General features: G+C 30.4%; 1 long non-coding RNA gene across 4 annotated transcripts; it reads left to right on the forward strand.

Moving 5' to 3' along the window:
- Positions 1-9,657: 9,657 nt before the first annotated feature.
- LOC149579528 (uncharacterized) lies at positions 9,658-12,023 on the forward strand. 4 transcript variants are annotated; one of them, XR_016365329.1, is made up of 4 exons: positions 9,658-9,941; positions 10,077-10,967; positions 11,083-11,144; positions 11,746-12,023. It is a non-coding gene; the product is annotated as an uncharacterized LOC149579528 (long non-coding RNA). The 4 variants fall into 4 exon arrangements; XR_016365325.1 differs by having other exon boundaries at positions 9,660-9,941; positions 11,083-11,167; XR_016365323.1 differs by having other exon boundaries at positions 9,660-9,941; positions 11,083-12,023.
- The last annotated feature ends 1,924 nt before the right edge of the window (positions 12,024-13,947 follow it).

A 13,947-nucleotide genomic window follows, 5' to 3' on the forward strand; every position in this document is an offset into this window, starting at 1 on the left:
TTTTCACATGTACAGGTCTCATGCATCCAATTAATGAATAAAATATGGATGGAGTCCCTCTAAGCACAAGATTAATTATTAATTTGTATATATTTAGTTTGTTTTAATGTTTTAAAAGCATTTTATTGCATGAAGATATCTCTCACTCTCAACACAAATTGAGGAGACGATTTCTTATAAATACCCCATTGTAAAATATTACAAAAGCCGTCATTATTATGCAATAAAATTATGCTTTTGGTGCTAGCATTCAGAGTGTAGTGATTCTTGCCTAAATGTGTCATTGTTTTGTGAATTTTTTTCATGAGATTGTGATTGAGCCAAAGGTTTATTGTGTTGTTTCTGGTTGTGCGATCTTTTAGTTTTGGTGTTTGTTACAGATTTATGAATTTCATTGACGTAACGAGCTCGAGAAGAGATCATCAAATTGTGCTTGCATAGCTTTTTGTCTTGCATGAGCGCACTTTTCGTGGCCTTTTAATTTGATGAAAGGTGAATATCATACGATTGTTAAAGTTTCTCATCGACGATTGCATAAATGTATTCTAGGAAGCATTGCTCCTATTTTCATTGGTTTCCTACCAATTTCTTCAAAAGTTTAACTCATAGCATGTTGTTTTTTGTAGCTTATATCTGTTTAGGATTTCAATTTCATGTTATTTGCTTTTAGTTTCGTTATTTTCTTTGCTAACCCCTTGTTAGAATAGGAACTCATTTTAGTTGCATTGTTAGAATTGCATGCATTAAAAAATCAGAAAATACAAAAATATTGTTCTTTTGTGTATTATTTTGAGACAGCAAATAGATTTACTTCATTCCAAAATCATAATAGAACCAACAAAGGCCTCCTTGTGAACAATCACATTTATCTTCAATTGAGTGGATTTTGGTACGTCGCAAGACAAATACTGAACCTTGGAGTTGATCCCAAAAGATTAGCTTTTCAAGAGAGGAATTGCACAATGGGTTCTCGCTGTCGACCTCATGCAAAATGACCGCCCAAAAATGTTTTAAAATTGCTAAGAGTTGTGCATGAAAATGTAAAAGATAATAAAGTAATAAACAGTAATTAATCAACGAGTTCCCTCTCGTGATTGCACAATTTGAGCCCCAAATTAGGGACGAACTCTTTATCAGAGATCTAGAGCTCATTTTGTAATTACATAGGTGCTGGAGAAGCGATTTTTGGAGAAGGAAGGTTTTCAGAAAGAAAGGGAAGTTCTTGCGTGTTTCGTGTGTTATCGAATTAGCATAAGATTTAGGTAGAATCTTGGGGTTAATTTGTTCAATAGATTTCCATTCTTTAATTTTCCTGTCTTCTTCGTGTTTGGTCAAATTTGTTTTGAGAACTTTTAGATTTGTTTGAAATCCTTGTGATTGAAATTTATTATTTTATATTCTTGATTACGTCCGTCAATGAATTAATGAAATTGAAACCCTTATCATATATTTTAATTGATCTTCGTTCTGTATATGAGTACGGTGAATTTAGAAACCCTCGTTTGATTAATTTGATAATTCATAGTTTGAATCAATTAAGAAATTTGTGTTTTCGGGATAGGGTTTGGAAAGTTTCTATTTTTGGAAAGTATCTATTTTTAGTAAGTTTCCATTTTTGGAAAGTTTATATTTTTAGTAAGTTCCCTTTTTGGAAAATTTCCATTTTTAGAAAGTTTCTATTTTTTGTAAAGTTTCTATTTCTAGTAAGTTTCCATTTTTGGTAAGTTTTCATTTTTGGAAAGTTTCCCATTTTAGTAAGTTTCTATTTTTCAAAATTTTCCATTCTTAGTAAGTTTCTATTTCGGAAAAGTTTTCATTTTGGAAAGTTTTTATTTTTAGCAGATTTCTATTTTGGGAAAGTTTCTATTCTTAGCAGGTTTCTATCTTAGGAAAGTCTCTATTTTTAGCAGGTTTCTATTTTGAGAAAAATTCTAGTTTTAGTAGGTTTCTATTTTGGGAAATTTTCTACTTTTAGTAGATTTCATTTTGGGAAAGTCTCTATTTTAAGAAGGTTTCTATTTCAGAAAAGTTTGTATTTTTAGCAGGTTTCCAATTTGGGAAAGTCTATATTTTTAGCAGATTTCCTTTTTGGGAAAGTTTTTCCAAAGTTTATGTAACGCCTCGCCAAGGGATCCAAAAGAAACAACCTAAAGTTTGACTAAGTTTGATAGCATTTTTTAAAAAAAATAAGAAAGTATAACATACACATCAAACACAAAGTAGCGGAAGCAATAACATACATAACAGGTTGCATTCCTTAAGATCCCATGATGTTGAATCACATTTAAAATCTAATCTAAAACTAAGTCCATCATTTAATACATCCATATGAAAGAATAATGAAAAGTCCAATGACCATAAAATATGCAATTATTCTGAATGCCTCTTGGCAAATTAATTTGGAATGCTCATTCATCCACTGTACATGTCACAGGGTATGAAAGGCTTAAAAGAATATACATAAGCAAGATAAATATACATCATCCTCTTCGGATTCATGATACACGTGCAATAAAATAAATGAAACCATTCATCATACATAATAAATCCATACATCAAGAGATATACATCCATCATAAAATGATACAACATCCATCATAATGATCCATCTATCAAAATGATCCATGAACAGAATGAAGGTATATGCCAACAGGAATACTCTAGCCACGGTGTCTCGGACGGATCTCAATGGTAAGAGTAAAAAGCACTACCACCTGACCACGTGGAACCTAAATGGTCCACTCCCACCGCGCTGAGGAGATAGTCTCAAGTCCCAAATAGGATAACAAAACATATAACATAAATACTCTCTAAGTCCAGGAAATCCTATAAGTATGCTAACTCAAAGGTTCCTAAAATAGATCGACATCTAAACCCAGAGGCACCACAAAGACACGTAGGTATCTACTATGTAAGCGGAAAAGTGTCATCGCACAAATCACGTTTGGAGTTACCCGAGCAGTCCCTTAGGACTCCCGGTTCCCTAGTGATCCTTGCGGCCACTAGTATCCTCTCGCACTGACAAGGCATACTATGGAATGCAAGGTCATAACCAAGCGTTCTCTCTACTCCCATCCTAGTCTGTAATAGCACTCATGGCATGGGCGAGAACATACAATTATCTCTTATTAGGTTCATTTAAGTTAGTATTAAGTGTAAAGTTATCACTTATTAAACAACTTACAATGGGTTACCCCCAGGACCACTTAGGGTCCTCGACCCCCATTGCAAGCCACTTCCCGACACTGCATAAAGATAACCTACCCTAAGCTCATGAAATCACAAATCACATAATCATAGCAAAATCACCTCAGTCCTATACAAGTGACTGGAAAGTATCAAAAAGATAATCATAGTAATCACATCAGTTCTCTACGAGCAACTGGAAAGCAACAAGATAAATCAAAGTATTCATCGGTTCTCAACAAGCAACCGACAATAATCCAACAATACTGATCAATGACTCATAATGGTTATTCAGGTATCTCATAGCATACATTCCGCTATTTCACCAAGACACTGAAACATAATAATCAACAAAACAAATATACTCATCATAAACATACCATCACATACATGGTTGAGCAATAATGATCAAGATCGAGTCAACATGATACCATACTCACAAAACCCCCCAAGCCTCTGGTAGACGTCCTATAACTGGTCAACACTCTAGTCAACCTCAAAAATCCCAAACATAAATAGCATAAGGAAAAATAAGGTACAAGCACATGTTTTCAGTTTTAAGTTGAATGTGGAGTTTCAGTTTCCATTTTAGATTTTACTAACAAGTGATGGAATATTTTCATCGTTCTTCTTATAGTAAATTTAAATAACAGCTTAAGTATAAAACAAATATTTACCCCATGATTAATTTCTCAAATTTACTAAGGTAAATATTATTATATTGACTTAAAGCTGATGATGATAAGATTTTCGTTGATTTTCATTAATCTAGACTTAAATTAAATGATCACCTGATTTAAAATAATTAATTAATATCTTTAATTAATTGTTCACAATATATATATCTTATAAACAAAATATTATTATTAAGTAATATTTTGTTTATATATATATAAAAAAATGTATTACTAATATTAATCTTATTAATAATTATTATTAATACAATTAATAATAATTACTAATAACATAAATAATTAAAAATTTATACATATTAAAAGAAAACTATTAACAAATTTTAATGATTTAAAAATGATAAAAATGAAAAAAAAGTTTTAACAAGGACTGCGTTTATAGCCCGCGCGGCTTTAACTTAAAGTTGTCGGCCGCAGGCCAGGCTATGTACTGTTGCTGCTGTCGCAGTCTGTACTGCGGTAGGCAGAACGTGAGGATGGGGTGGGGTAAAACCCCCCCTCCCAAAGTCATTTCAATTTTTTTTTTAATATATAATTTTAAATATATATATATATATATATATATATATATATATATATATATATATATATATATATATATATATATATATATATATATATATATATATATATATATATGAACCAAACTTTCAAGAAAACAATGTTTTTATGAAAAATGCATTTTTAAATAAAAACGTTTTAACAACAAAACTTTGTACATAATGAATTTGATTATAATCAAACCTATTTTAAAATGAATATATATATATATATATATATATATATATATATATATATATATATATATATATATATATATATATATATATATATATATATATATATTCATTTACCGAAAGTTCAGAATTAAATCTGATAGACGAAAAAACTAGATCTTCATTTCTTATTTTCTTATCAATATTTTTAAGAAGATTTTCCAATAAGATTTCTATCTTTTCTGATAAGTTTTCACAATTTACAGTCTATTGGAAAGAAATTATATTGATCAATTAAAACATCCCATATACAGAATAATTTTCCAATATCCAGAATTCACAAGCATGATATGTATTCTTTACCAGAATTATCCAGACAATTATTTAGCAAACACGAAGAAGACAAGAATTAAAAGAACGTATTTGAATTATGCAAATATTCACAAGTGTCTACCTGGACACTGATGCTAATCTGCTACACTTCATAATCTGGACACTGATGCTAATCTGCTACGCTCCAGAAATCTGTAGAAAACAATTCCCTTTTCAGAACTTTCTCCTTCTCTGAAATTTTCCTTCATCTCCTCCAAAATTTCCAGCCTCCTGAAAAATGCACCCCCCAATTTTGATAAAGGAGTTCTCTCCCTATAATTGGGGCACTAATTGTGCATTCCCCTCCGAGAACTCTTTGCTCACCTCTTTTGAACTCTTTATTAACTTTCATTTATCTTTCTTTTATCTTTTCCATGCACATACAATAATCCATTAAATTAATTTATTTAATCTTTACTTGACCTCTTTTAAATTGATTTATTTAATTTAATCTCATGCACGTATTATGCAATCATAAACCTTTTAATAATTTAATTTTCTTTTCCCACTTCTAAATTTATTTTTGAACAATAATTTTGATAACTATCTATTAATTTTAATAATATTATTATTTAGCATTTATTTAAAAATGCACTCCAAATATATATATATATATATATATATATATATATATATATATATATATATATATATATATATATATATATATATATATATATATATATATATATATATATATATATATATATATATATATATATATATATATATATATATTATCATGTTCAAATTTAAACTTATAGATTTATTCTCAAATTTAATTCTTTTTATAGGACTCTTTTATATAATTAATTTATCAATTAATTAAATAAAATATTAATCATAACAAATAATTTTCCATTAAATTAAATTATTAATTAAATCTTTTTAATTAGACTTAATTAACAGAAAATTCACCAAAACTCATAAAGTAAAAATACAAAAACCCATCATAGTTAAACACATACAAAATTCAACTAAGGGTTTAAAATCACGAATTAACATCATCCGACGCATTCGAAAGGTATATGACTCAGATACTTGTCCTGATTGTTAATTAGGACGAATGGCTCAAAGGTTTGGGATTTGGACTTAAGAATATATCTCCCCTCTCTTACCATTGAGATAATGCAATAGGGTACGCTCATCCTGAAAATTCAGGGAAGTCGATACCTGTTACCTACAACCTGCATAAAATCTATGCATGTACATACACAATATATACTAAGCTAAACATGCAATGGCAGGAAGTGGTGCATCGTGTAGATCCCGACTAGTAGGTGACTACGACTCCCTTCCTTAACCATATCATAAACATCATACATAAAGAAAACAAACACGCACACCATACACATGCAGTATGGGGCAAGTATCCATCAGAAAAGACATAGGATAATCCATCTAACTACACATCATCAATAATCTAACAACATTGTAATAATCATCATGCACACATGAAGTATAGAGTACCAAGTAATCTCATCATAAATCAACTGAGTCTAAAACAATATCTAATAATCTCAAGATAATGCTACTAATTATCAAACATAAAACTTGGCCTAAAAGAGTTTGGCAATGATAGCAGAAATGTAACTAGAAAAATGTAGACTAGGGGCAGGCACTACAGTTTAATTAATTTAAAATTATTACGGAAATAATTGATAATTATTATTAATAATAATTTTAATAAGTATTTTTAAAATTTTTAATTTAATTATTTGAAATTTTGATTTATTACTTTATTATTTAAATATAATTCTAAAGTAAATTGAAAATCAAAGAAATTAATTGAGAGAATCAATGGTTATCTTTAGTAAACTTGGGTTGTGTTTGATGATTTGAATTTATATGAAAATGATTTATATTGCTAGGAAAATTTTCTTATTCGAAAATCTTAGTAATTAACATACTTTAAAAAGACAAAAATTGTGATGTGTATGTTCAATGAATTCTTATGTTTTGATAACGAATTGAACTATGAAACAATGTTTAAACAACTTTATATGAATTGTTGAATTGTTTGGGATTCTAGTGAACTCAAAAACCATAGTGAATTTGACAATTAAAGAAATGGAAACTAGAACCGTGATTGACATCGAAAATGTTATGAACTGTAATATTTGGAAATGAAAACTTGGAAACCTATAGTAAAAATTAAATATGCATATTTTCCAAAACCTAATGTATTATGAAAAGTTACTATTGTATGTTTTGTATGAGATGTGTAATTTTACTGATGTTGGGTTTCGGGGTTGACTTAGCTTTGACGAGTCAGGATGTTTACCAGAGGCTTGGGGGTTTGTTCTGTAATGTCACGATGATGTTTGTATACGATCTTTTATACCCAACTTTGGTAATGTGTCACGTGTTTTTATGATGAGTTTGATCTAATGATGATTATTGCTTTCCAGTGTTCTTGTATGAAACTGAGGTGGATGATGTGTCTTTCTTAATATAACCTTTGAGTCTTTGATCAGTTATCTTTGAATTACATCCCAGATGTTTGTATAGGATTGAGATGATTATGTAATTTGTTCTTGGTGATGTCATGGTATGACATGGATTTGGTTTATGTTTACTTGATTTTGGATTAGTCTTGTTAGGATAATCATATTGGTGGAAACTGTGATTATGATCAATGATGTTTACAGTACGTTCCAATTGCTTGTTTAAGAACTAATGTGTGGTTTATGGTCATTTGTGATCTTTTTCTTTTGTTGAGCTTATGGTAGGTTATCTGTATGCCACATTGGGAAGTGGCTTGCAATGGAGGCTGAAGCCGTAAAGAGGCTGCCTAGGTAACCCATTGTAGGTTGTTTTAATAAGTGATAACATTTCATGAAATGAGTTTAAAATGAATTAACAAGATATGGTACCACATAAAGTCACTAAGGGGCCAAAGTCCTAAGACACTGCCAAGGTAACCTTAGAGTTGACTTGTTAGTATGCCTTGTCTGTACGAAAGGATATTGATGCCGCATAGAGACACTAGGGGTTTGGAGTCTAGAGAGGCTGCTAGGGTAACCTTAGAGTTGGCTCATGCGATGACACTTGCCCACTTACATAGTAGATTTCCTATGCGTCTATGTTGCCTTTGAGATTAGTTGATACTTGTGTCTTGGTACCCTTTGCGATAGTTTGCTTTCAAGTGATTCCTTGAACCTAGATGTTGGTTTTGACTTTTGAGTTTGTTATCTTGTTTGAGACTTGAGTTTATCTCTTCAGTGCAGTGGGAGTGGACCTTTTGGGGTTTCATGACGTCGGATGGTAGTGCTTTTTTCTTATACCATCGAGATCCAACAGTTAGATGCCGTTGCTGGATGTGTTTGTGTAGATGTTCCTTTCTATTCGATCTTGTATTTCTATGATGGATGGTTAAACTCTAAGTGTATTGTATTTGATTTCATGGATCTTACAGGATGATGTAATCTATTTCATGATGTATATTATTTCAGCCTTTTATACCTATGACCTGTACAGTGGATGATTGTGCATTTTGTTTATTGCCAAGTAGAATTCGGTATAATTGCATATTATTTAAATGGATTCATACTTGTAGTTATTCTTTAATGTGGATGTGTTATATATTGGAGTTAGTATTAATTAAAACTTAAAAATGTGATTCAATGTTACGAGACCCTTAAGAATTGTAATCTGTTTTATGGTTTGTGTTTATGTGAATGGTAATGCTTCCGCTCTATTATATCTGTTGTTGTATCTTTAACTTGATTTAAAAAAAATGTTTGGCAAACTTAGTGAAACTTTAGGTTAATTTCTTTTGGGTCACATGGTAGGGTGTTATAGATTGTGTACTCTAGATTGAGTAGCCTAATAGATTGGCATAATGAGGACAATTAGTTACAACAACATATGATATTCCCTTCTTCTGTCACACCATACAACATATGCTATTATCGACGTACACATTGCACCTTTTGGTGCAAGTGCTAGTATTTTAATAAATCAAGCAAATAATTTGTTGTATTTTAAAATCATGGATTAAAATGGAGGAAATTTTCACCCATAAGCCCTTTGTTTGTTGTGATTCTATAGTTTTAAATATAATATATTTCTATAAATTTACATCAAATAGAATGTAAAATTTATATAAATGTTTTGCATGTAAAAGTTAAAACTAGAATAAAAATATTTAAACCTAGATATTTGTCATAAATTTTAGTATTTATCATTTTAATGAATAAAGTAAATTTTAAAAAATATTTTAAATCTTCCATTAGCACAATTTAATCATAATATTAATCATTGAAAATGAGATTTGGATATAAAATCAATAGTATTAACTTTTGATTTTCTCAAATAAAATTAAATCGTAAATAAAACTAAATAGTAACTCTTACAATAAACCTAAATTTAACTTTCACTAGTGTACCTTAGAGAAGTAAACCAAAATTTATATAATAGATTTTATTTTAAGAGTAAAATCAAATTTTTATATTGTAGAAGTAAAATTAATGTTTTTTAGTTCTCAATGTATAAATTACTAATACTTATAAAATCTTAAATTTATTAAACATCTTTGCAATATTCAATTTTCCTTAATATCTTACATTTTATATCTTTATTTTAATCTTCAATTTTGTGATTTTTTGATTTTCATTTAAAAAAAACTATATTTACATTATATTATTTTATGTTCATTCTACATATTCTTGTCTCCGAAATTTCTATGCCATTCACTTTATTGCCCCCATTAGATTTCCTAGCTGTATAATGAATATCTCCGTGGCACGCTCAAAATTGAGACTTCATCTCACCACTTCGTCTCCATCATTAATCAATATCTTCAAATCATCGCCGCTAAAATGAGAGATACAGAGGAACATCTGTCCCTCTGTGTTTTAATTTTATCATAAACTTCTTGTAGCAGATAGATCCCCATGGCACTGCTAAAAGAGAGAGGCCCGATGAAGCGGTTAACTTCATTTTTGAAGGATGTTTTATGTATATCGCACAGGTAAAATCTCACAGGATTTTTAGGTAAAACCCCATTGAAAATGTCACATTTTGTAGGGTAAGAAGAAGAGTTTTCTTGTAAAAATGAGCGGTTTTCATTATTAAATTGATGTGTAATTATTTTATGGCTATATAGGGTTTTTCAAGCTTCGCTGGATGCTAGGGATCTGCAAAAGCTCGAGTCAGAAATAGAAAGTACAGATCTCATTCTTGGGGTTGTGATTAGTGATTTGAACAACACTCCTCGCGGCCTTCCTCCATTAGAGGGGCACAATTCGAAACCAGGTACTAATTTGACGTTATTTTTGTAGATCAATAGTTAGTTCAGGGGGCTCTAAGTGCCCATTTGGGCTATTGCGCTTCACTTCTGTTCTTATTGCGTGTAAAATCATACCTAAATGGTGACATGTGGGGTTTTTTGGGTGGAATTTTCAGTTGAAATTTTCAATGGTGAGAGAAGTTTCAAAATATTATGCTTTAAAATATATTTAACTAATGTTTTAAAGAGATCTGTAATTTACTGCTTGGAATGAACCGGAAAAGTAGCTGTAACCCTTTATGTTTTTTAAGACACACCTTTGCTGTAAACTTGATGTGGGGAGATGATATCAAGCACTTTCAGCAGCAGATCATGAGAGGTTTATTTGGCTAGGGAATGCCCTGTTCAACAGTTATGAGCTTGGACAGGACCAATTAACAGAGGCTTTTACGAAAGAAACCCTAGTAGACTTTTGCCAACTGACTTGACCTGCCTTACCGGTGGGGTGAGGGATTTTCTAACCACCAGAAAGTTTGATCATTGATCAGAGTGACATGCTTGGCGTTCACTGCGAAGTAGATAATTTGAAGGAAATACTTTTCTCTCACAGAGAGGTCATAGATGTGGAAGATATTCTTGTGAATATGTGCGATTGAAATCCTTTACTCGTAGATCATGCTTTCTGGTGGTTAGGAGAATCCTCATCAGTAAAGTCTGTCACGGAATTTCTCAAAGAATACGTAGCAGCTGATGGAGCCATTGAATGCGGTATGCAACTCTTTAAGCCATTAGCAGTATGTTGGTATTCACTGAATAGTTAATGATTCTTCTTGTTTGGATTTTAACACCCATGTTTAATGATTGGTCCGTGTAATATTTGCAGGTATGCTTTATTCCATCAGATACAACCGCCTTGAATACTCAGACAGATAGGGTTAATGTCAGGTTACTCCAAAAACCAGATAAATGTATGGCAAAATGAATACTTAGTTTTTGTATCATTTCTATACCATTGGACATCTTAATTGCTACTCAGAATGTTCAATTTCATACTTCTTACTGAATAGGGACTGTTATTAAGAATTACATGGTAGTTGCTTCTATAATTGTCATAAAAGGAATGTTGTTAACATCTGTTTAGCTGCATTCGTATGGTTTGTACAGAGGAACACCCTTCAGAAGAGTATGAATCTCTTTGTCAAAAAGTGGAGATTGCATACTACCAAAGATGATGTTGATTTTTTTCTCTAAAATGAATCAGGGATCATATCCGACTATGGTTGATGCATGATTGCATTTTTTGTTTTGTTTTGCAAAACTCTCTTTTGATTAGAGTTTCCATGCTGTGGCTACTTAGAGGAAATGCTGCTGTTTTATTCTTAGAGAATGGGAATGTGAAAGTTCATGAAATAATAAAATCAAGAGGAAGATGGTTCGAATACTGGAGCTTGAATCTTTGAAAGATGCTTTACAAGATAGACAGGCATGTCTCGAGTAATTTTCAAATCTGTTTAATCTATTATTTAATTGATTTGTTTGCCTGCAGATTTTTAATTTTGTTTGCAATACCAGAAGTGCCCTCGACCTACAAAGAGACTCATGAATGGGAAATACTGCAGCCCCAGGGAGGCGGTTGATTTCATTTGTTCCGACTTGTAAAAGTTGATTGTTTGATGAAGCATTATATGCATTTTGCTTCTATTGTCCAGGGAAATGATTTGTTTTTATATTGTTTTAGAATTTTTCAAAAAAATCTTATCCTTCGTGTAAGGAAATTAAAATGTCTTAATTAATGAAAACCTTTTCTATATTGTTTTATGGAAATTACATATCAATTTACAATAAGAATGCCAATCTAATGACCTAATACACAGAATAATGGAATACTTTGTGGATGAACTTTTAACAAGTAAAAAAGAAAAGAACATTACCCATCGATCCATGGCTTAAACCAGGAAAAATAAAAATAATAATGGAGTAATATACAGTCGACCCCACTAAGGAAGCCGTTTACAAGAGTAGAATATTCCTCATATGGGAACCCATCTTTTAGTGTCTAGTTAGAGGTTGAGTTTTGAGGAGGATTTTTTTAAGTACATGTTTTAAAAAAATTTAATGGATTTTTTAGGGTGAAATTGCAAGTTTTTCTTTAATTGTTGAGGGAAATTAATATATAGTTTAGAGAAATAAAATCAAAGTTTTCAATAACATTAAGAAGATAAGATTGCATTTTTTTCAGGCATGTCAATTTATGTAAAAATAAAATGGTATAGTTTACAAGCTCATTAAAATAAATATGGATATTGATTTAAAATGAATGTGTTTGTAATGCTAATGCATCTACATTTAATCAAATTACTTCTAGAGGGGTTGTAGCAATTTTTTTGAGATATATTTATAATTGTTAATGTAACTTATATTAAAATAAGTGTAACATTTTTGTTGTTCATATGATTTTTTAATTAAATCAATAATATAATAAATACTGTTCTATTGTAGGTAGAAGCCTATAATTTTCAATTATAGTTTAAAGTTGTATTAGGCACTTTGTAGGTAAAATCTTGTAACTTTCAATTAAAGTTGCCTATGTATAAGGTGCTTTTGGTTTTGGTAATTTGAATATATTGACCTTATGTTAACCAAAAATAATGACTTGAAGAAAGGTTTTAACAATTAAATAAAATTATCATAACAAATTTTGTGGCCTTGTAGTCCTTATAGGTTTCAATTTTAAATATTAATTATTTAAAATATAGATTTTATTTTACTTTTTAATAAACTCTTTTAAGTTTATTAACTTTTTAATAAACATTGAAACTTAAAATAATAATAGTTGTTTATACTTTATATTGGAATCTTTGATTTATTAATAGATATACTAAATATTAAAACTTAAAAATAAAAGTTGTTTGTACTTTATATTGGAATTCTTTTTTTTTGGTGTTAGATAAAAAATATTGTGCAAATTATCATTAATTTGCATTGGAAAATTAATAATAAACAAATTATAAACCAAAACAATAAAAAACAAACATATATACTAGATATTAATAATATTAATGTTCATGATTTACATTTAAGAACTATATAGTTTTTTGTTTTTTTCCTTAAGAAAACAAGTTTTTAAAGGTGTCTTAAAACTTGAATACAAAGCATGAAGAAAGCACAACTACTAACCAACACAAAAATAGGAAAAATAGAGTTAAGATTTCCCCTTAACCCACAACTTTGGGAATTTAGGAGCATTGTCCAAAGATTGAGAGGGAAATTTCTTTTAATGTTTACCTTTAATAGTGATCCATCCCTCTTTAATCATGATACACTAAATGTTAGGCAAGTGAATTTGTAGACAAGTTAGAAACAAAACCTAATGGGATCAGTAGATGAAGCAAATCCAGCTGCCACAACATTCTGGATAGGGCCAACATCTCTAACCTTCACCCTAGGAGTCTCCACAGAAGCCAAACCATTATTAAACTGTACAGAACCAACATTTTGAATAGAGACATCAACAAAGGCTCTAGGGATAGAGCCATCCAAAGGAGTAGTAACAAACAATTGACTCAAACCAGCCTCCAACAGTTGAACATGAGAGGGGACATAGTCTTGATCCCATCAACAATATCATTTGAAGGGACTTCAGTAATAAAAGCATGCTTAACCACTATATAATGCCACTTCAAAGCACCCACCCAACAAGAGGAGGATTTCTCAGATTTGTTTATTTTAGCCTCACACTTTGTCATAA

Source organism: Cupressus sempervirens, chromosome 1 (assembly GCF_028749045.1).
Source record: "Cupressus sempervirens isolate cs-2001-9-10 chromosome 1, ASM2874904v1, whole genome shotgun sequence".
Taxonomy (NCBI): Eukaryota; Viridiplantae; Streptophyta; class Pinopsida; order Cupressales; family Cupressaceae; genus Cupressus; species Cupressus sempervirens.